This window comes from Helianthus annuus, chromosome 13, assembly GCF_002127325.2.
Source record: "Helianthus annuus cultivar XRQ/B chromosome 13, HanXRQr2.0-SUNRISE, whole genome shotgun sequence".
NCBI classification, from domain to species: domain Eukaryota; kingdom Viridiplantae; phylum Streptophyta; class Magnoliopsida; order Asterales; family Asteraceae; genus Helianthus; species Helianthus annuus.
Window position 1 is genome coordinate 27,471,485 of NC_035445.2, and position 20,923 is coordinate 27,492,407.

Genomic DNA, 20,923 nt, shown 5'->3' on the forward strand with positions numbered 1-20,923 from the left:
CCGTTGGGGAAATGAATATCCGTTGTGTAATCTTTCGTTTCCAACTCTGATGAAACAACCGTTGGAAAATGATTCCGTTAGTTCATTTTCGTTTCTGAAGATTTATCCGTTGGGGAAATGAATATCCGTTGTGTAATCTTTCATTTCCAACTCTGATGAAGCAACCGTTGAAAATGACTCCGTTAGTTCATTTTCGTTTCTGAAGATTTATCCGTTAGGGAAATGAATATCCGTTGTGTAATCCCTCATTTCCAACTCTGATGAAGCAACCGTTGAAAATGATTCTGTTAGTTCATTTTCGATTCTTACGATTTATCCGTTAGGGAAATGAATATCCGTTGTGTAATCCTTCATTTCCAACTCTGATGAAACAACCGTTGAAAATGACTCCGTTAGTGCATTTTCATTTCCAACTCTGATAAACTTTTGGATCATTCAGGGGCTAAAACCGTCAAAAAGGTGCACAAGTTTGCACTTTCGCGCATAACTTACGTTCTGAATACATCCGGACATCCAAAAATTTATGTAAGCATCCTTATATTATGCCTTAGTGTATGGCATGAGAAAAATCCATTCGTCGCGCAATTTGGATCGTCTTTCGCGCTTATGCGCATTCCGTCGTACTTAACCGAACATCGCGACCGTACGGCCAAACGAACCGACATCCGAGATATTTTTGAGCACATTTTAAGTTCCCTATACTTTAACTTCATTTTAGAGCTTTGAAATGGGGTTAACAGGGCTTAAACGTGTCAAAAATGCATCAAATACCAAGTTTAGGGGCTGCAGGGACCAAAACTGTAAATCTGCCAAAGTGAGGGCTTACGGACCGTAAGCCATAAGCCATACGGTCCGTAAGGAGTCCCCAGTACAGCAGATTCATTGAATCCACTTGCAGTTGGCCTTTCGTTCGTTCAAGGGGCAATGCCCTTTCACCCAATCAAGAGCCAAGGGCCATTTTCAGTAACCACAACATTTTGACAAGTGGACGCTTAGGATCGTGGCACGAAAATCAAGAAACGATCCTAACGGCTCTACTTTTCCTATAAATACCCCCCCCCCCTTGATGTAAAACTCACACAATCTGATCAAAATGCTCTAAGTTGATGCCATTGCTTCATACCTGAGCTCTTTGATCTAGATTAGCATTCGGGGACCCTCCGTAAGTCTTCTTTCGTTCTTTTATTCGCTTTTCGAGTCCGAAAGTCAACGTTTTGTTGACTTTCTGCATTGACCAGCCTATGGTCAACACGAAGTTCATTAGAACTTCATAACGTGAGTGTGATCACGATGGTTATAGTCCGTAGTGACTATACCTACTGATTACCACGTTATCTAGGCTTAGTGACGAGTCGTAGTTTCGGCCAAAAGGTGCATTCTTGCATATTTTGTAACCAAACTACTCGTGAGCATCAAAGCCGTTTGTTTTGATGCCAAACCTGTTTTCTAAACTTAGTTAAGCATGTTCTAACATGCTTAGCTCGTCAATTTTAGTTTAGTGCATATGTAGGGTCGTAAGATAAGCGATCTAAACCATCGCTTATACTTTCGAACCTGACCCATTTGATCGATCATTAGGATCCGACCAAGCACATTAGCTGACCATAGCTGTAACCTTCCGAGGTTATACCTTGTGGTCACGATGTTAGGCGTTCCAAACGCATTCTACGCGAACGACGCATTAAGGTAGAATAAGCTACCTAAACGGGTCGTAATGGGCCGCAAGCGCTTAAGTTAGGTTTCATTGTAAAACCCGTGAGGATCTCAATGATATCAATCTAAGCCTTGTGAGAGCGCGGAAATCAAACACAAGGTGATTCAAGAACTAATATTATGATCAAATAACAAACAATAAATAAGAATCAAACCGAAACTTGCATTCACGATGAACGATGACTGATACAAATCTCGGATGGAACTCGGTTCCAATACCTTGTGTCGCCTGCCTTCTACTCGCTATCAACAACCCCTAATCAAGTGATTAGGGGTGTTTATATACAAAACACATTAGGGCCGAAAACACCCTTAGGCCCATGCGACACCTATTCTAGCCCAACCCACAATGTTTAACCCAAAACATAGATAACTAATTACATAATCAATCCCTAATATTGTTAACCTACATGAATAAACCTTCAGGTTCCAACAATCTCCCCCTAGGTTTATGCATGCAGGTTCTTCTGACTTCAGCTGCTTTGATGACCACCACTCATATTGTCTTTGTATCCACCAAAACCCTTCTTGTGAATATGCATGACAGAAGCTACTACAGATGTCCAACCCTTAGCAATTTCCTCATATTTTTCAGTAGCTCTGATTTGGTTGCTTGCCAAGACTTCAAGATCTTCAACTGCAAGATTCAACAAATCGATCTGATCTATCAAACAGTAACTTGCATCACCATCACAAACAATCACTGCTTGACCAAGACGTTCATCATACGCCCAAAAGTGCATTGTCTTCAGTGCCCCTTTTGGAATCTTTCTCACCAACGGAATCGTCTTCTCTTTATCAGTAGCTGGCCAGTGGACAATCTTCATTCGCTTGTTCGTATACGGATCCCTAATCCCTTTTGCAGGTTTAACAATAGAATCCGCTGTACGCATCGAGGGAAAACCTTTTGCAACTTCCCTTTTCAATCTCTCGAAGAATGCATAACCAGGACCATTAGGCTTATCATCCACATAAGGTTTATTTGTCAAATCTGTCAAATCTACCTTAGTGAAGGACTGAAATTGCCCTGAATGTTTGTACCATTCAACCGGTCCAACTTTCCTCTTGATCCACCATCTGTTACGATCATGATCATAACCCCAGCTGACTACACCAGATCGATTTCCTTTCTTATCGTAGAGAGTTTCACCAACATCCATTAAATGATGTGTAGCACGTGCATCTTCATCATCTGGATTAGCATTCTTGTTCTTCAGAATCACAAACTCTCTTTTCTTCTTCAACCTCTCTGCTTTAGCTTTCTCTGCTTCTGGATCAGTAACTCTTTCAAAATATTTTTCCATAGCAGCACTCCTTTCAGCATTATCTTTCTCAAAAGCTTTCTTTCTGTTTTCGACATCTGTTGGATCAGAAAACTCTTGTCCGAATTTCTTTTCAAGCTTACCTCGCAGATCATAAACAATATTGAACAATAGGCTAACATCTCCTTGCAGTTGCTCAATTTGTTGATCTTTCTTCACAATTGTGTCTTCGAGCTGAATGATCTTTGCATCTTTATGAATTGAATCTTGTTCAAGCACAACCAAACGTTTCTTCATTTCCCTCATACTTATAAACTCATCATCATCACTAGAATCACTGTCAAAAGGCATTCTAAGTGGTTCTACAGGTCGTTTACCACTTGAACTGCTCGGTTCTTCATGAATAGTACCAGAAGGACCAGCACTAACAATTCCAGAGGGCCCAGCTTCTACATGAGCTTCAACATTAGGCACAGCTTCATTTTGAACTTCAACATTCGTCATAACTGTATCATCACCTTGAGTATGAACACCAGACTCAAAGATATTCTCTGTAGTAGTGGTGGTAGCATTGTCAACATACTTTTCAAAATCGAAGTCATACAAACCTTCGGTATCATCAGCAACAGTCACAGATTGATCTTTTCCTTGTTCGATAAACATTCCGGGTCTAGGATCCCTCCTTTTCCTTTTTAACGGAATAGAATCAGAATCCCTTGAGCTTTCTTCTGGCTCTTCAGTAGATACTGACAGATTGGGAGGAGGATTTCCCATCGTGTCAGTCACTTTCTTTAACAGCATCGCCAAACTCTCAGCAGAAATCACTGGATTAACTGTAGAAACAGCATCAGCATTAACTTCAGGAGGAAGTTCTATGTTATCATCATCTGAATCACACGTAATCTCAACACCTTCATCGTCAGAGTTAATAGTAATACGCTCTGGCTCAGGCTCATTATCAGCTCTCCTTTGAATGTCATGTTCTTCAGCAACAATGGCACTTGCAGGTACGGCTTGTGCCCTGACTGGATTCTCAACAATGTCTTCGGTCTCTGCAAACTGACCAAACTTCTCCAACTCGATCAAACCTTCAAACTTTTTCTCTGTTCCCTTCTTCGTAGTAAGAGCACCAAAACACGAAGGGCCCATAGGCTTTAACTCCAGAGTATCACCAGATCTCCTCAATTCAGGATAACGTTCATTGAGAATCATCTGCACAAATCTAGGATACATAAGAAACTTATCCTTTCGAAGCCCAATAGCATTTCTCTTCATCGCTTCCAGAACATATCTTGAATAGTTGAACGGCTCATTAGTAATCACGCAAATCAATGCAGCCGTCTGTGTTGTGTTTAATTGATCAATTCCCCCTCGGTTTTCCGTCATGCACAACAGGAACATGTGCAATAATAAACGCCAGTACGGATGAACCAACTTCTTAACCAGGGGAGGAAATTTTCCTTCATAGCTCAGTCGTGGCAAAATTGCTTCAATCGCTCCAGCAGCAAGCTCGATTGGATCCGTTTCCTGATCATTGAACTTCAACACATCCCTGATAGTCTGCTCCGTCACAATAATCTTCGTCCCGTCGATCTCAGCAGCTATAGCTCCTTTTCCTTCAATGATTTCCACCTTTGCAGTCTTCCAAAATTCCCGAATGAGGCTTTCATACACAACCGGATTTTCACGAAGAGCGTGAGCAATACGGCATGTACTTAGACCTTTGATCAATGACGTGAACAACTGCTTATGCTTCACAGGTGGAGGTGCCAAATATGCTACTTGATTGTGAGACGCGATAAACTTTAAGTCCATTTTTCTGCACACCACACAAAACATATAAGTTTCCAATAACACAGTGATAAAAATTAAAAATAAAACAAACACTGTTACTGTTCACTCGTAACCATGAGTCGCAACCCAAGGTTTCGAGTCGTAACCACGAGTCGCAACCAGGAAAACTGAGTCGCAACCGGAAGATTGCGAGTCGCAATCATGAGTCGCAACAAGCCAGAATGAGTCGCAATCATGAGTCGCAATCTTGAGGTTGCGAGTCGTAATCAGTGGTTTCGAGTCCTGTTGTTCTTGATTGCGACTGGAAACTTCATCGGAGACTTCAAAAACTCATCGGAGACTTCATCGGAATCTTCATATCTTCATCGGAATCTTCATATATTCGCCGGAATCTTCAAACAAAATTCAAAAATCCTGCAAAATCTTGAACAATGACGTCATATTACCTGTTGATGATCTGATCGGATTGCGAGTCGCAACCGGAATTGAGTTGGAATCGAGATTACGGCCGGAATGTTGAGAGAGTTTTGAGAGAAGATTGCGAGTGAATAATGGAAAGTGACTCGTAATCACCCCTTTTATACTCAACAGTTTTTCATGGGCCCAAATCTGTTGGGCTTGGGCCTTATGGACTTGGGTTCAAACATGATTTTCAAAAGATAATTTTTTTAAACAAAAACCAATTAAAAATCTGATTTACCAAAAAATACCCATTAAACCTTTTTGAGCATTTGTTTGCAAAATAAAACCTGAAACAAAATTAAATAATAAAAATTATTTACAAAAATAAAATCAGGAAATTTGCATAGATATTCAGGGATCAAATCACAAGGTTTCGGGCATGACTTCACTTATCAACACTGATCTACTAGAGGATGATCTAGACGATTGCCAGTATATTTATCCTCTTAAACTCATCTCCCTAGATCTTTTCCATATAACTGCCTGTATCTCTTTTTATCATGTTTTGATATTTTTAATAATGAGCACCCAAACAAATACTAATCAAATCCCGGAATTATGCACAGCTCACTCTATCATGCAAGCAGTTTCCCTACCACATATTTCACAAGCCCAATCCAAATTTCTGAAATCTTAACTGGGAATAGGTTGAGAAAAGAACAGAATAGATCTTAGAATGAGATGATATAATATACAGATCAAATGAGTTTTCTCAATTTGATATAGGTTTATTGGGTTTCTTTTGGGCACTAGAGGGCCTCTTTCGGGTGTTAATTGATCTACAGATCGACAACGTACAGCTAGGTCAGCATGTATCTGGATGCAGCAGAAGCTGACGTTGCCTAGCACCTCCAGGTCAGCATGTATCTGGATGCAGCAGAGGAGGTACACGACTTTTTCAGATAAGATTTCAGAATCAGATCAAAATTGTGTGTATCGGGAAAAGCATACAAACATTCAAATAGACATGAGCTAATTCCAAGTGATTTTCTTTTCTGAGGTCATGTACTGGTTTAATTCTGAACAGAAACAGCTATTGTTTCCAATCTTAAGGATATAGCCTACCAACACATCATACTAGAGTCAAACAATTTCGATACTGGTCTTACATGAGTCAGCCCTTGACCATAATGTGAAAATTCATTTCATTTCCCAGTCCAGCCACACTTCCTTTTGAAACTCTTTTTGTATTTTTTCAATTTTTCAATGTTTTTGTATTTTTCGATTTTTCAATGTTTTTGTATTTTTCGATTTTTCTCCCCCTAAATTTGTGCATAAATAAAAACTACCTAAGAATAGAAAACTTTATGAACAAATTTACCTACGAAAAACAAAACAAAACAAAAATATGCTCAATCAGTAAAACGGATCATTTTTAGAAAATCCACAAGCACTCTGAATTTCGAGCTGCTGACAGGTTTAGTGAACAAATCGGCAGCATTTGCATCTGTGTCGATTTGTTCAAGCGTAATCAGACCTCTGTCAAAACAGTCCCGAATGAAATGAACTTTAATATCAATGTGCTTGGTTTTGGAGTGAAAAACAGGATTTCGAACAATTTGTATTGCAGCATCATTATCGCAGTAAATAGTAGTGTTAAGATAAGTCAAACCATAATCCTGCAATTGATGTTGCATCCACACCACTTGAGAGCAAGAAGCAGAAGCAGCAACATACTCAGCTTCAGCTGTGGATATCGCCACCGTTTGTTGTTTCTTGCACTGCCAATAAATGAGCCGATCACCCAAAAATTGACATCCCGCAGAAGTGGATTTCCTGTCACTGTCAGTACCTCCAAAATTGCTGTCAGAGAAAGCAAACAAGTCAAAATTGGAATCTCTCGGATACCACAGGCCAAACCGAGGTCGGCCTTTAAGATACCGAAAGATCCGTTTAACAGCAATAAGATGAGAAGTTTTAGGATTAGCCTGATAGCGTGCACAGTTGCAAACAGCGAACATGATGTCCGGACGGCTAGCTGTGAGATACATCAATGACCCAATCATTGACCTATATTGACGTTGATTTACAGACTCTCCTTCTTCATCTTCAGTCAATAATGGTCTCTCAGCCATAGGTGTTTCAGCAGGCTTTGCGTCCGTGAATTTGAACTTTGTCAGGACATCATCCACATACTTCCCTTGATGAATCAGAATTCCTTGTGAACTCTGCTTGACTTGTAGACCCAAAAACAGTGTCATCTCCCCCAGAGCACTCATTTCAAACTTTTTCTTCATAACTCTCTCGAACTCCTTGCACAGATCCTCGCTTGTAGATCCGAAAATGATGTCATCAACGTAGATTTGAACCAAAATTTGATCACGTCCTACCCTCTTGATAAACAGAGTCTGGTCTATGGTGCCACGCGTATATCCATGAGCCAACAGATGCTCTGTTAGGGTGGCATACCAAGCTCGAGGATGTCACACCCCCAAAATCCACCCGCGGATAACACCCGCTTCAGGGGCGTGACTGACCAGGATCCAGCCACCAATTATACTGAATAACTAAGTTGGTAACAAAAGGAACACTTACTAACCGTATGACTAGCAAGTGTTAAGTTTAAAGTTCAAAGTCTGAAGTTCAGAGTAAAATGTAGCGGAAGCATAATAAACAGTTTTAAACATTGTTCGTAAGGTAGACATGATAAATGCCCAACACACGGGCAGACGACCACTACACATCCCAAGCAGCTGCTCCAGTCACTGGCCACCTGCAAAGCATGCAGTAAGGGGTCAACAATAATGCTGAGCGAGTTCACTAGTTGTCCAGTTTTAATTACCAAAAACTTGTTTCACCAGTCAATTTATCCGTCTATACATGCCATGGGGAGCTACCCCAAAAGTTAGCGACTAAACTGTTTTTCCAATACCGAACACTAGGTAACCGAATGCGTTTCCGCAGGATGCCCCGATGTCAATGTTCTATCATCATTGACGGATTGCCTGAGTACATTAGTTCACGACCGATCCCATACCATGGCACGGTGTGAGGCTGGTAAGACCTAAATAGCGCTATCAACTAATAACCCGTTCGCCTGGCACCGGCGACTAATCGGTATTATGTAGTAGGGACTTGAGTGATAGAGTTGCGTTTAGTGCCGTTAGTTGCATTCCGTATAAACAGTAATTAACTAAAAAGGGTTTCCCAATACTAGGGACGATAAAGTAAGTTTGTTCCCAATAATTAGGGAAGGAATGTAGACGGTATCCCCTTTACAAGGGGATAGGGTTGTTTTAGTCTCGTGTCCCAAACCACCGGGACGCATGCTTTTAAGTTGTGAACTCACCTTGGGTTGCTCGGTAAGATACGTTACTTGGTTAAGTATGTTGGTCACCACGTCCTAACATGGTTACCGAATATGGGTCAAGTCGGGTACAAGTAAACATGTATACATACAGTAACATGTAGACATACAAACAGTTAACAGGCAGAAATACAAACAGTAACGCATATGCATACAGTAGCAGATCAAAATGAAGTCCAGTCAATAGGAGGCCCAACAGTTGAAGCCCAAAATAACAAGACCAACAGTTAAGGCCCAAAACATAAAGCAGCCCAGTCGAAACTAAGGTGGTTGCGACTCGCAACCGAGGTTGCGACTCGCAACTGCGGTCTCGGTCCGTCACGTTTTGGTTACGACTCGTAACCGGAGATTGCGACTTAGCAGGTGTGGTTGCGACTCGCAACCAGGTTCGATGCGTGCTGATTGCGACTCGCGACTGGGAGGTTTCGACTGGTCATGCGTGGTTTCGAGTAGCAACCAAAGGTTGCGACTCGCAACCGTGATAACGTGCATGGCAATCCCTTCTAGAACCTGCAGACTTGTACTATCCAATGAAATTGCATTTTCATGTAAATGTTGTACTATTTCCACTAAAACATGTTTGTTGGTCGATTTGTGCACCAATTTGGATCAAAATCAGCATTTTCAAACTGTTCTTCATTCATTCAATAAAACTTTAAATATTTAATCAAGAAATCATGAATTCTAAATAAACCCGAATCCAAACAGGAAGCTTATAAAACCATGTATCATTTCTTGACAAGGATTATAATACCTATTCCAACATAGATTTCATATTTGTTAACAAACAAATCCTAAGAACATGCAATTCTAACCAACCCCTTAACATTCATCGGATAACCCAAAGCCATGAACAACAAACCAACAACATTCTTTAACATTCAACCCAACAAGAATACTAAAACCTCTAATCACATCAACAAGCATAAAATCATAACAAACACCAACAATCATGAACATATAAGCACTAACCGGTTAGAGATTCAAGGTGTGTGGGTATGATGGGTCGATGAATGAGCTTCCGGTTGGTGGTTCCGAGCTAAAGCCGAGTATGTTCTTGATGTTGGTTGAACCCGAGAAGAAGGAGAGGGATGAGAAGAGTGGTCTTGGTTGATAAAACTTTAGGGTTTTTGGTGTGAGATATGAGAGTGTGAGAAGAGAGTGTGTAAAAATGGTTAAGGGAGGTGGGGTTGGGTTTATATAATGTTGTGAGTGTGGGCTAGGGTGGGTTTTCGGGTTGGGTTTAATTCCTACAAGGCCAAGGCCTAGCCGGCCCGTTACTAATGTTCACTCGAGACCGTGGTCTCGAGTCGGGTTGCTTGTGATTTCGGTTTACATATACAACACTTATATATATATATACATACACATAAGCAATTCGGCATATAACACATAATAGCAATTAGTTTTTCATACATTTTTACTGTTAGTCGATTACGTACACGTTTGTTACATCGAAAGGTTATCCGGAAAGATCCGAGGTGTCACATTATCCCCAAGTTTTAGGAACTTTCGTCCCGAAAGTTAAGGCAGCCACTGTCAAGCTAGTGTAAGTGAAAGCGCTTCAACGGGGTGTCACATCATCCCCCCGTTAGTTTGGAATTTCGTCCCGAAATTCGTTCGTAGCTTCAGTGCTGGGGTTTTCGTTTGGGAACAACTGGGGATACTTGTGCTTCATCTGGTCTTCCCGCTCCCAGGTATATTCTGGGCCACGTCGCGAGTTCCAACGAACTCGTACAAGAGGTATCTGGCTACGTTTGAGGATTTTGATCTCTCGATCAGTGATCTCAATCGGTTCCTCAGTAAAGTGTAGCTGTTCGTCAATCGTCAGTTCCTTAAAAGGAATCACAAGTGTTTCATCCGACAAACACTTCTTCAGGTTGGATACGTGGAAAACGTTATGTACCGCACTCAGTTCTTCAGGCAGGTTCAATCTATAAGCAACCTTACCGATCTTCTCGGTAATTTCGAATGGTCCGATATATCGCGGATTAAGCTTGCCCCGTTTACCAAAGCGAACCACACCCTTCCAGGGTGAGACTTTAAGTAGAACCCGGTCACCGACCTGGAATTCCAAGGGTTTCCTACGCTTATCAGCGTAACTCTTCTGACGGTCACGAGCTGCCGCCATGCGTTGTCTGATCTGGGCAATCTTTTCCGTTGTATCCACCACCATCTCTGGGCCCGTGATTTGACTATCACCGATTTCTGCCCAGCAGAGAGGTGACCGGCATTTACGACCGTATAATGCCTCAAAAGGTGCTGCCTGAATACTAGTGTGGTAGCTGTTGTTGTATGAGAACTCTACTAACGGTAGATGCTTCTCCCAGTTCTTGCCAAAGTCGATCACACACGCTCTAAGCATGTCTTCTAGAGTCTGGATGGTACGTTCGGACTGTCCATCCGTTTGCGGGTGATAAGCAGTGCTCATATCCAAACGTGAGCCAAAGCATTTGTGCATAGCTTGCCACAGTTCCGAAGTAAATCGAGCGTCTCGGTCGGAAATAATTGAGGTTGGCACTCCGTGCCTCGAAACTACTTCCTTTAAGTAAATCTCCGCCAAGGTAGAAAACTTGTCTGTTTCCTTAATAGCCAGAAAGTGCGCGGACTTGGTCAGTCGATCCACTATTACCCAAATAGCATCATTTCCGCGTTGAGATCTAGGTAGTCCTGTAACAAAATCCATGGAAATTTGCTCCCATTTCCATTTCGGGATTTCTGGTTGTTGGAGTAGACCTGCTGGCTTCTGATATTCTGTCTTGACTCTCGCGCAAGTCAAGCATTTGCTGACGTAGGTTGCTATGTGGGCCTTCATACCCGGCCACCAATACGTAGTCTTCAAGTCATGGTACATCTTGTCCGAACCAGGATGTACTGAGTAGCGGGACTTGTGGGCTTCGTCCATCACGAGTTTACGTAAATCTCCGTAGAGTGGAACCCAGATGCGCCCTGCTACATAGTAAGCACCATCTTCTTTCTGTTCTAGTTGCTGTCTCGACCCTCGCAGAGACTCAGCCCTGATGTTTTCTGGCTTCAATGCTTCAACTTGAGCATTCCGAATCTGGGTAGGGAGGTTAGACTGGATGGTAAGTTGCAGTGCTCGCACGCGCTTTGGTATAGTGTCCTTTCGGCTGAGGGCGTCTGCCACGACATTGGCTTTGCCCGGATGGTATTTGATGGCGCATTCGTAGTCGTTCAAGAGTTCGACCCATCGACGTTGTCGCATGTTCAATTCCCTTTGCCTAAAGATATGCTCGAGACTCCTGTGATCGGTGTAAATAGTGCACTTGGTACCGTACAGGTAATGTCTCCATATCTTAAGAGCAAAAACTACTGCTCCTAGTTCCAAGTCGTGCGTCGTGTAGTTCTTTTCATGCGTCTTGAGTTGTCGAGAGGCATAGGCAATAACTTTCTCGCGTTGCATTAGCACGCAACCGAGCCCATGAATAGACGCATCGCAGTAAACCACAAAGTCGTCAGTGCCTTCAGGTAACGAGAGAATAGGAGCGCTACAGAGGTTATCCTTAAGCCTCTGAAAAGCAGACTCCCGTGCTGCATTCCACTTGTAGGCGACGCCTTTCTGAGTAAGAGTCGTGAGGGGTTGTGCGATCTTCGAGAATCCCTGAATGAATCTGCGGTAGTAGCCTGCCAAGCCCAAGAATTGACGAACTTCAGTGGGGGTCTTAGGTGTAGGCCAGTTCTTTATCGATTCGATCTTAGCGGGGTCGACGTGAATTCCGTTCTTATTAACTACATGGCCGAGGAAATGGACTTCTCGAAGCCAGAAGTCACATTTAGAGAATTTGGCGTACAATTGCTCGTTGCGAAGGAGTTCGAGGATAAGGCGTAGGTGTTGTTCATGCTCCTCTTGACTTTTTGAATAAATCAGAATGTCATCGATGAACACAATCACAAATTTGTCGAGGTAAGGCTTACATACGCGGTTCATAAGATCCATGAACACTGCAGGTGCGTTGGTCATTCCAAAAGGCATGACGAGAAATTCATAGTGACCATAACGGGTCCTGAACGCAGTCTTAGAGATGTCCTCGTCACGTACTCTCAACTGATGGTAGCCTGATCGCAGGTCAATCTTAGAATAGTAACTCGATCCTTGCAACTGATCGAACAGGTCGTCGATGCGCGGGAGGGGGTAACGATTCTTGATGGTAACCTTGTTCAGCTCTCGATAGTCAATGCACATCCGGAATGTGCCATCCTTCTTTTTGACAAAAAGTACCGGTGCTCCCCAGGGTGATGAGCTAGGACGGATAAATCCTTTATCCAATAGTTCTTGTAGTTGCGTAGAGAGTTCCTTCAGTTCTGCAGGGGCTAAACGGTACGGTGCACGAGCTATAGGTGCTGCTCCGGGAGCTAGCTCGATCTGAAATTCGACCTGACGGTGAGGAGGGAGTCCAGGTAGTTCCTCGGGAAATACCTCCGGATAGTCGCGTACTACAGGAAAATCTTCAATCCTCTTTTCCTTTTCGTGAGTGTTGGTGACGAGTGCTAGAATAGCGGTGTGCCCTTTCTGCAAACACTTCTGGGCTTTTAAAAGCGAGATAATGCCTGTGACTTCTCCGCCTTTGTTGCCTTTGACGATGAGGGGTTGACCAGAACGGCGAGGTATACGAACTGCTTTCTCTTGACAGAGGATCTCAGCGCGATGTTTGGATAACCAATCCATACCAATGACGACGTCGAAGCTTCCAAGTTTGACAGGGAAAAGATCGATACTAAACGTGTGGCCAGACAATTCTAGGGTGCAGTCGTGGATCACATGAGTGGCCTCGATGTTCTTACCATTAGCTATCTCGACGGTATGCTTAGAACTTAATAATGCAGGCGAATGCTTAAGTTTCTTACTAACGCGAAGGGATACATAACTGGCATCGGCACCGGAATCAAATAACACAGAAACATAACGATCATCAAGTAGGAACTTACCCGCCACGACGTTGGGATCGTTCCTTGCTTCTCCAGCTCCAATCACGAAAGCTCTTCCCCTTGCATTCCCAGCATTGTTGTTCTGCTCATTGTTCCCAGCTCCCTGATTGTTGTTGCGATTCTGATTCAGTTCAGGGCAATCCTTTCGCATGTGCCCTGTTGCCCCACATTTAAAACATGCTCTGTTGTTTCCCTGCTGCTGTTGCTGTTGGGGTTGTTGCTGATTCTGCCTTGCCGGGAACTGACTTCTACAATCCTTTGCTTCATGCCCCATCTTGTGGCATCGCTGACACTGACCCTTGTTGCATGCCCCATTGTGGTGCCTGTTGCACTTGTTGCACTTAGGGTAGTTTCCCCGGTAGCCACCCTGTTGCTGGGTGCCTTTGTTGTTGTCAGTTTTCCTTTGCTGAGCTGGGGCTTGAGTAGGGTTAGCATCCTTGCCCTGATTTCCATCCCACTTCCGTTTGCCATCACTAGAAGTTCCTTCCGCAGCACTGATCCTTTTGGGCAACCTGCCCTCTTCCACAGCCTGATCAGTGAGTTTGTGAGCAAGTCGAACGATCGGCTGAATGGTAGTGTGGTTGGCTGAAGTTACATGGCTTCGAATTTCTGGAGCCAGACCCTTGATGTACAGTTCGATCCTTCGATACATAGGTCGAGACATGTTTGGACAAAGAGCAGCATAGTCGTTGGACAGCTTGGTGTAGGTCTCAACCTCTGACCCAACCATCTTGAGTTCATAGTACTCATTCTCCAGCTTGTGGATGTCATCCCTGTGACAGTACTCTTCCTTGATCATATCCTTGAAATCTTCCCATGCAGTAGCGTTTGCAGTCTCCAAACCAAGCATTTGAATTTGCGCTTTCCACCATGAAAGTGCGCTTCCCTCCAGAGTACCAGTAGCAAACTTCACCCAATTAGCAGGGGGACACTCGCAGACAGCGAAGACAGCTTCGACCTTCTCGATCCAGTGCAGGAGACCTATGGCACCCTCAGTGCCACTGAATGGAAGAGGCTTGCAATCCATGAAGGTCTTGAAGGTACAAACACGTGGTTGCACAGGTGCAGGCTGACCTATAGGGTGAGCTGCGAAAGCTGCAGCCACAGTGTTGAGCAGGCTAGTGAACTGAGCCGGGGTCATGTTGACGTTTCCTCGTCCGCGTCCACTCATTGTCTTCATAACCAGAAAACATAGTATGAGTGTGGTGTCGTAACATAGCGAGAATAAGATAGAAGAGAGATGATGTATCTATCTAATCAGGCAAACTAGTATGTATAGCAAAACGGAAAGCATAAGACAATCAAGCAAGTAACTATGGGTCCGAGCTATGAGGTCAGATAAGTCGAGCCTTGTACTTGGAGTGTAGTGTCGTCACGAGTCACGGGTTATAGTCTGGTTTTTCTCAAAAAGATTTTTCCCCTTTTTAAAACCAAGTTCACTATAACCAATGGCTCTGATACCAATCTGTCACACCCCCAAAATCCACCCGCGGATATCACCCGCTTCAGGGGCGTGACTGACCAGGATCCAGCCACCAATTATACTGAATAACTAAGTTGGTAACAAAAGGAACACTTACTAACCGTACGACTAGCAAGTGTTAAGTTTAAAGTTCAAAGTCTGAAGTTCAGAGTAAAATGTAGCGGAAGCATAATAAACAGTTTTAAACATTGTTCGTAAGGTAGACATGATAAATGCCCAACACACGGGCAGACGACCACTACACATCCCAAGCAGCTGCTCCAGTCACTGGCCACCTGCAAAGCATGCAGTAAGGGGTCAACAATAATGCTGAGCGAGTTCACTAGTTGTCCAGTTTTAATTACCAAAAACTTGTTTCACCAGTCAATTTATCCGTCTATACATGCCATGGGGAGCTACCCCAAAAGTTAGCGACTAAACTGTTTTTCCAATACCGAACACTAGGTAACCGAATGCGTTTCCGCAGGATGCCCCGATGTCAATGTTCTATCATCATTGACGGATTGCCTGAGTACATTAGTTCACGACCGATCCCATACCATGGCACGGTGTGAGGCTGGTAAGACCTAAATAGCGCTATCAACTAATAACCCGTTCGCCTGGCACCGGCGACTAATCGGTATTATGTAGTAGGGACTTGAGTGATAGAGTTGCGTTTAGTGCCGTTAGTTGCATTCCGTATAAACAGTAATTAACTAAAAAGGGTTTCCCAATACTAGGGACGATAAAGTAAGTTTGTTCCCAATAATTAGGGAAGGAATGTAGACGGTATCCCCTTTACAAGGGGATAGGGTTGTTTTAGTCTCGTGTCCCAAACCACCGGGACGCATGCTTTTAAGTTGTGAACTCACCTTGGGTTGCTCGGTAAGATACGTTACTTGGTTAAGTATGTTGGTCACCACGTCCTAACATGGTTACCGAATATGGGTCAAGTCGGGTACAAGTAAACATGTATACATACAGTAACATGTAGACATACAAACAGTTAACAGGCAGAAATACAAACAGTAACGCATATGCATACAGTAGCAGATCAAAATGAAGTCCAGTCAATAGGAGGCCCAACAGTTGAAGCCCAAAATAACAAGACCAACAGTTAAGGCCCAAAACATAAAGCAGCCCAGTCGAAACTAAGGTGGTTGCGACTCGCAACCGAGGTTGCGACTCGCAACTGCGGTCTCGGTCCGTCACGTTTTGGTTACGACTCGTAACCGGAGATTGCGACTTAGCAGGTGTGGTTGCGACTCGCAACCAGGTTCGATGCGTGCTGATTGCGACTCGCGACTGGGAGGTTTCGACTGGTCATGCGTGGTTTCGAGTAGCAACCAAAGGTTGCGACTCGCAACCGTGATAACGTGCATGGCAATCCCTTCTAGAACCTGCAGACTTGTACTATCCAATGAAATTGCATTTTCATGTAAATGTTGTACTATTTCCACTAAAACATGTTTGTTGGTCGATTTGTGCACCAATTTGGATCAAAATCAGCATTTTCAAACTGTTCTTCATTCATTCAATAAAACTTTAAATATTTAATCAAGAAATCATGAATTCTAAATAAACCCGAATCCAAACAGGAAGCTTATAAAACCATGTATCATTTCTTGACAAGGATTATAATACCTATTCCAACATAGATTTCATATTTGTTAACAAACAAATCCTAAGAACATGCAATTCTAACCAACCCCTTAACATTCATCGGATAACCCAAAGCCATGAACAACAAACCAACAACATTCTTTAACATTCAACCCAACAAGAATACTAAAACCTCTAATCACATCAACAAGCATAAAATCATAACAAACACCAACAATCATGAACATATAAGCACTAACCGGTTAGAGATTCAAGGTGTGTGGGTATGATGGGTCGATGAATGAGCTTCCGGTTGGTGGTTCCGAGCTAAAGCCGAGTATGTTCTTGATGTTGGTTGAACCCGAGAAGAAGGAGAGGGATGAGAAGAGTGGTCTTGGTTGATAAAACTTTAGGGTTTTTGGTGTGAGATATGAGAGTGTGAGAAGAGAGTGTGTAAAAATGGTTAAGGGAGGTGGGGTTGGGTTTATATAATGTTGTGAGTGTGGGCTAGGGTGGGTTTTCGGGTTGGGTTTAATTCCTACAAGGCCAAGGCCTAGCCGGCCCGTTACTAATGTTCACTCGAGACCGTGGTCTCGAGTCGGGTTGCTTGTGATTTCGGTTTACATATACAACACTTATATATATATATACATACACATAAGCAATTCGGCATATAACACATAATAGCAATTAGTTTTTCATACATTTTTACTGTTAGTCGATTACGTACACGTTTGTTACATCGAAAGGTTATCCGGAAAGATCCGAGGTGTCACAGAGGAGCCTGATGTAACCCGTACAACGCCTTGTCTAACTTGTAGGCGTACTCAGGATGATCTGGATGCACAAACCCTGGCGGTTGCTCGACAAAAATTTCCTCCTTCACATCTCCATAGAGAAACGCGGTCTTGACATCCATCTGATAAACAGTGAATCCCATGTACGACGCGTAAGCCAAAAAGATCCGGATGGCTTCAAGTCGCGCAACCGGAGCATATACTTCATCATAATCTAGACCTTCAATTTGTCTAAATCCCTGAACCACCAGCCTTGCTTTGTTTCGAACAATGACACCCGCAGAATCCTGCTTGTTTCGAAAAACCCATCTAGTTCCAAGCTTACGCTTTCCTGCTGGCAACTTGACAAGCTTCCATACTCCAAGTTTTTCAAACTGGTTCAGCTCTTCGTGCATAGCATCTACCCAGCCAGGTTCCTGCAAAGCTATATCAATGGTTTTAGGTTCGATTTGAGAAAGATAACTAGAATATAAGCAAGTGTTAATGGTTCCTGATTGACTCCTGGTCAAAATTCCTGCATTTACAGGACCAATCACATTTTCGATTGGGTGATTGCGTTGAACGCTCGTCGGTATGGCCAAATCTGGTACAGTCTCCTCTGCAGTGGTGGTGTTGCTACACTCCCCCTCATCAGGTGCACTTGTAGTGTGAACTACAGGAGAAGTGACGGTACAATCCTCAGGAATTGGATCAGGAAACATTGCAGAGTCACTGGTTGATGCACCTTCAGGGGATTGATTGACCATCGGTGTCGGTGTACGATGTTGCGTGAACACCATTCCCGGTGGATCAACAGTATGATGCTTCACATTTTCTTGCATCTGTGCTTCGTCCTCAGTATCTTCAAATGACAATGGTTGTTGGGGAACTGACTCACCTGCAACTGAAACATCACTTGACAAAATGTTAAATGATTTAAACAGAGCAGAATAATCATATAACCAATCTGGACCGACTCTAGCGTCCGTAGCATTCTCTTCAAGCCATTCGATGTTGCACGACTCAACAACTTTTCTAGTTACTTTGTTGTATACTCTATAAGCAGAGCCTTTAGCATATCCAACAAAGTAACATTCGTCACCTTTGACTTCAAACTTTCCATTTGAGTCCATTAGTAATAATACACATGGACAACCAAAAATACGAAAGTGTGAAACCGAAGGTTTACGTCCTTCCAGAATCTCATAAGGGGTTTTCATGTGACGTTTATTTACTAAAGCATGATTCTGGATATAACAAGCCGTGCTAACAGCTTCGGCCCAAAAGAAGCTAGGAAGCTTTGAATCAGCCAGCATGGTACGTGCTGCCTCAATTAGAGTACGATTCCTTCTTTCAGCCACTCCATTCTGTTGTGGAGTGCGGGGCGCACTGAACTGTCGATCAATTCCCTTTTCAATGCAGAACGTATCCAAAGCAACATTCTTGAATTCTGTCCCATTGTCTGATCGAATAACCTTCACCTTAGTACTCGCTTGATTTTCAGCCAATGTAATGAATTGTTTCACCAGTCCAGCAGTTTCGTTTTTTGTGACTGAGAAAATACACCCAAGTGTAGCGAGAGTAATCATCGACGATTACCAGACAATAAGCTTTCTTCCCGATACTCAGCACATTCACTGGACCAAAAAGGTCCATGTGAAGTAGTTCGAGCACAGCTTTTGTCGAGGGTACTGGTTTAGTCTTGTGAGGTTTTCGATGAGCCTTTCCTTTCGCACAAGCAACACACTTTTCCACCAACATGAAATCCTTAATCGGAAGATCTCGTACCAATTGACCTTTAGCTAGACGATTCAGATTTTTCATATTCACGTGCCCAAGTCGACGGTGCCACAAAAGACCATCATGCTCTGAAATCTTCGAAAATAAACAAGTGATCTCTTCACACGGTTTCTTGTTCATATCAATGACGTAAGCATTTCCTTTTCTTTCAGCTGTCATCAAGAACCAGTCTTCTGGAATAACAATCCCAGGCTTAAGAACATGACACCCTTTCTTCGTAAAATGAACTGAATTCCCTCTATCACAAATCTGCGAAATACTTAACAGATTGTGCTTCAGTTCTGGAACATAATTGACATTTTCAAAGCTGAGAACACCGTTTTGAACAGTTCCTTTCAAAGTGATTCTACCAGATTCACCTCCCGCAAATGAGACATATCCACCATTAAATTCTTTGACATTCACAAGTTGGGATAAGTCTCCTGTCATGTGCTTGGAACAGCCACTATCCATGTACCAGAGGCGCACGGTAGTCCTCCACAGCTGTTCCTGCACGAGTAGCGGGATTAGTTAGATTTAGGAACCCAGCCCATAGTGGATCTGGGTTTTCCTTGAGCATCGAAATACGTTACCCTCTGCCAAACTAAATTGTCTTTATTTAAAAATTTTGATGAATTCGCATTGGCAGAATTTTTATGAAGTGTATGAGGCAAGTTGGAATGCACGGCTTTAGATTTAGGTTTCCAATATTGTTTAGACCAGTTGTTAGCATAATTACCAAACGCCTTAAATCTGTTTTCTGAAAAATGATTTTGCTGATTTTTATGTCTACGTTTGGCTGCATTCCAATCTTGATCAGAAGGCCTGACCCTACGATGGTCGTTCTTCATTGTCTTAGACCTATGAGTCGTCATTGACTTAGAAGGACCAAATCGATTTGGTTTGACTTTCTGATGTTGTGCATGTTGAGTTTTAGACTGCACAGAGGAAGACAAAGAAACACAGTTTCTGGCAATGTGCCCGGCTATCCCACAATTGAAACAAATCTGTCGTTTCACTGTGGAAGATTTTTGATGATTCACAGTGGCTGCGGATCTTTTGGGTCTTGAAGATGGAGCTTGCTTGTTCTGTTTTGATTGACTTGCTTGTGCCTTCCCCGAGCTTGTAGATACCTGAGGATCAGAACTAGCACTGGCACAAGCATGAGAATCTGAAAGAGTAGAGTTTTCATTTTTTACTGTTTCATGAAAATCATTTTGATTAGGTGTTTCAGATGTTGACTTATGATTTTCTTCACAAGTATTTTCTTTCAAACTTTCATTTAAGAAAACTTCTTTCTCGTTTTGCAAATCATTTTGAGTTTCAGTCTCGATCGAGGCTGAGACTTCATCAACAAATAATGATTCCTTTCTATCGTTGCCATCCAAAGAAGTTCCATCAGATTCATCAGTAGAAATGTCCACTGAATTTAATTCACACGAAAAATCAGTGTGTGATTGATTTTCTTGTGAAGCATTTTCAGTGGTTTCACTGAAAGTGTCCTGAGGAACATCGTTGGTCACACTATTTTCACATTGAGAATCAGAAACATCAGAATCACAATTTTCAGCAGTTGCAAAACATTCATCATCACACGCATTTTTAAAAGGTTCATCACAAGCATTCACTGTTTTGCCCAAAACATCAGGCCCAAAAGAAGACGAAACATAACTATGAAAAGAGTTCAAAAACGCTTGTCCAAACACACAACCAGAATTAGTATTATCAAAAGAAGTTTTAGAAGAATCAGATTCTAAAACTTGTTCACTTCCAAACACATCTCCCCATATCACTTCAGGTACTTTATCTGCACATGACG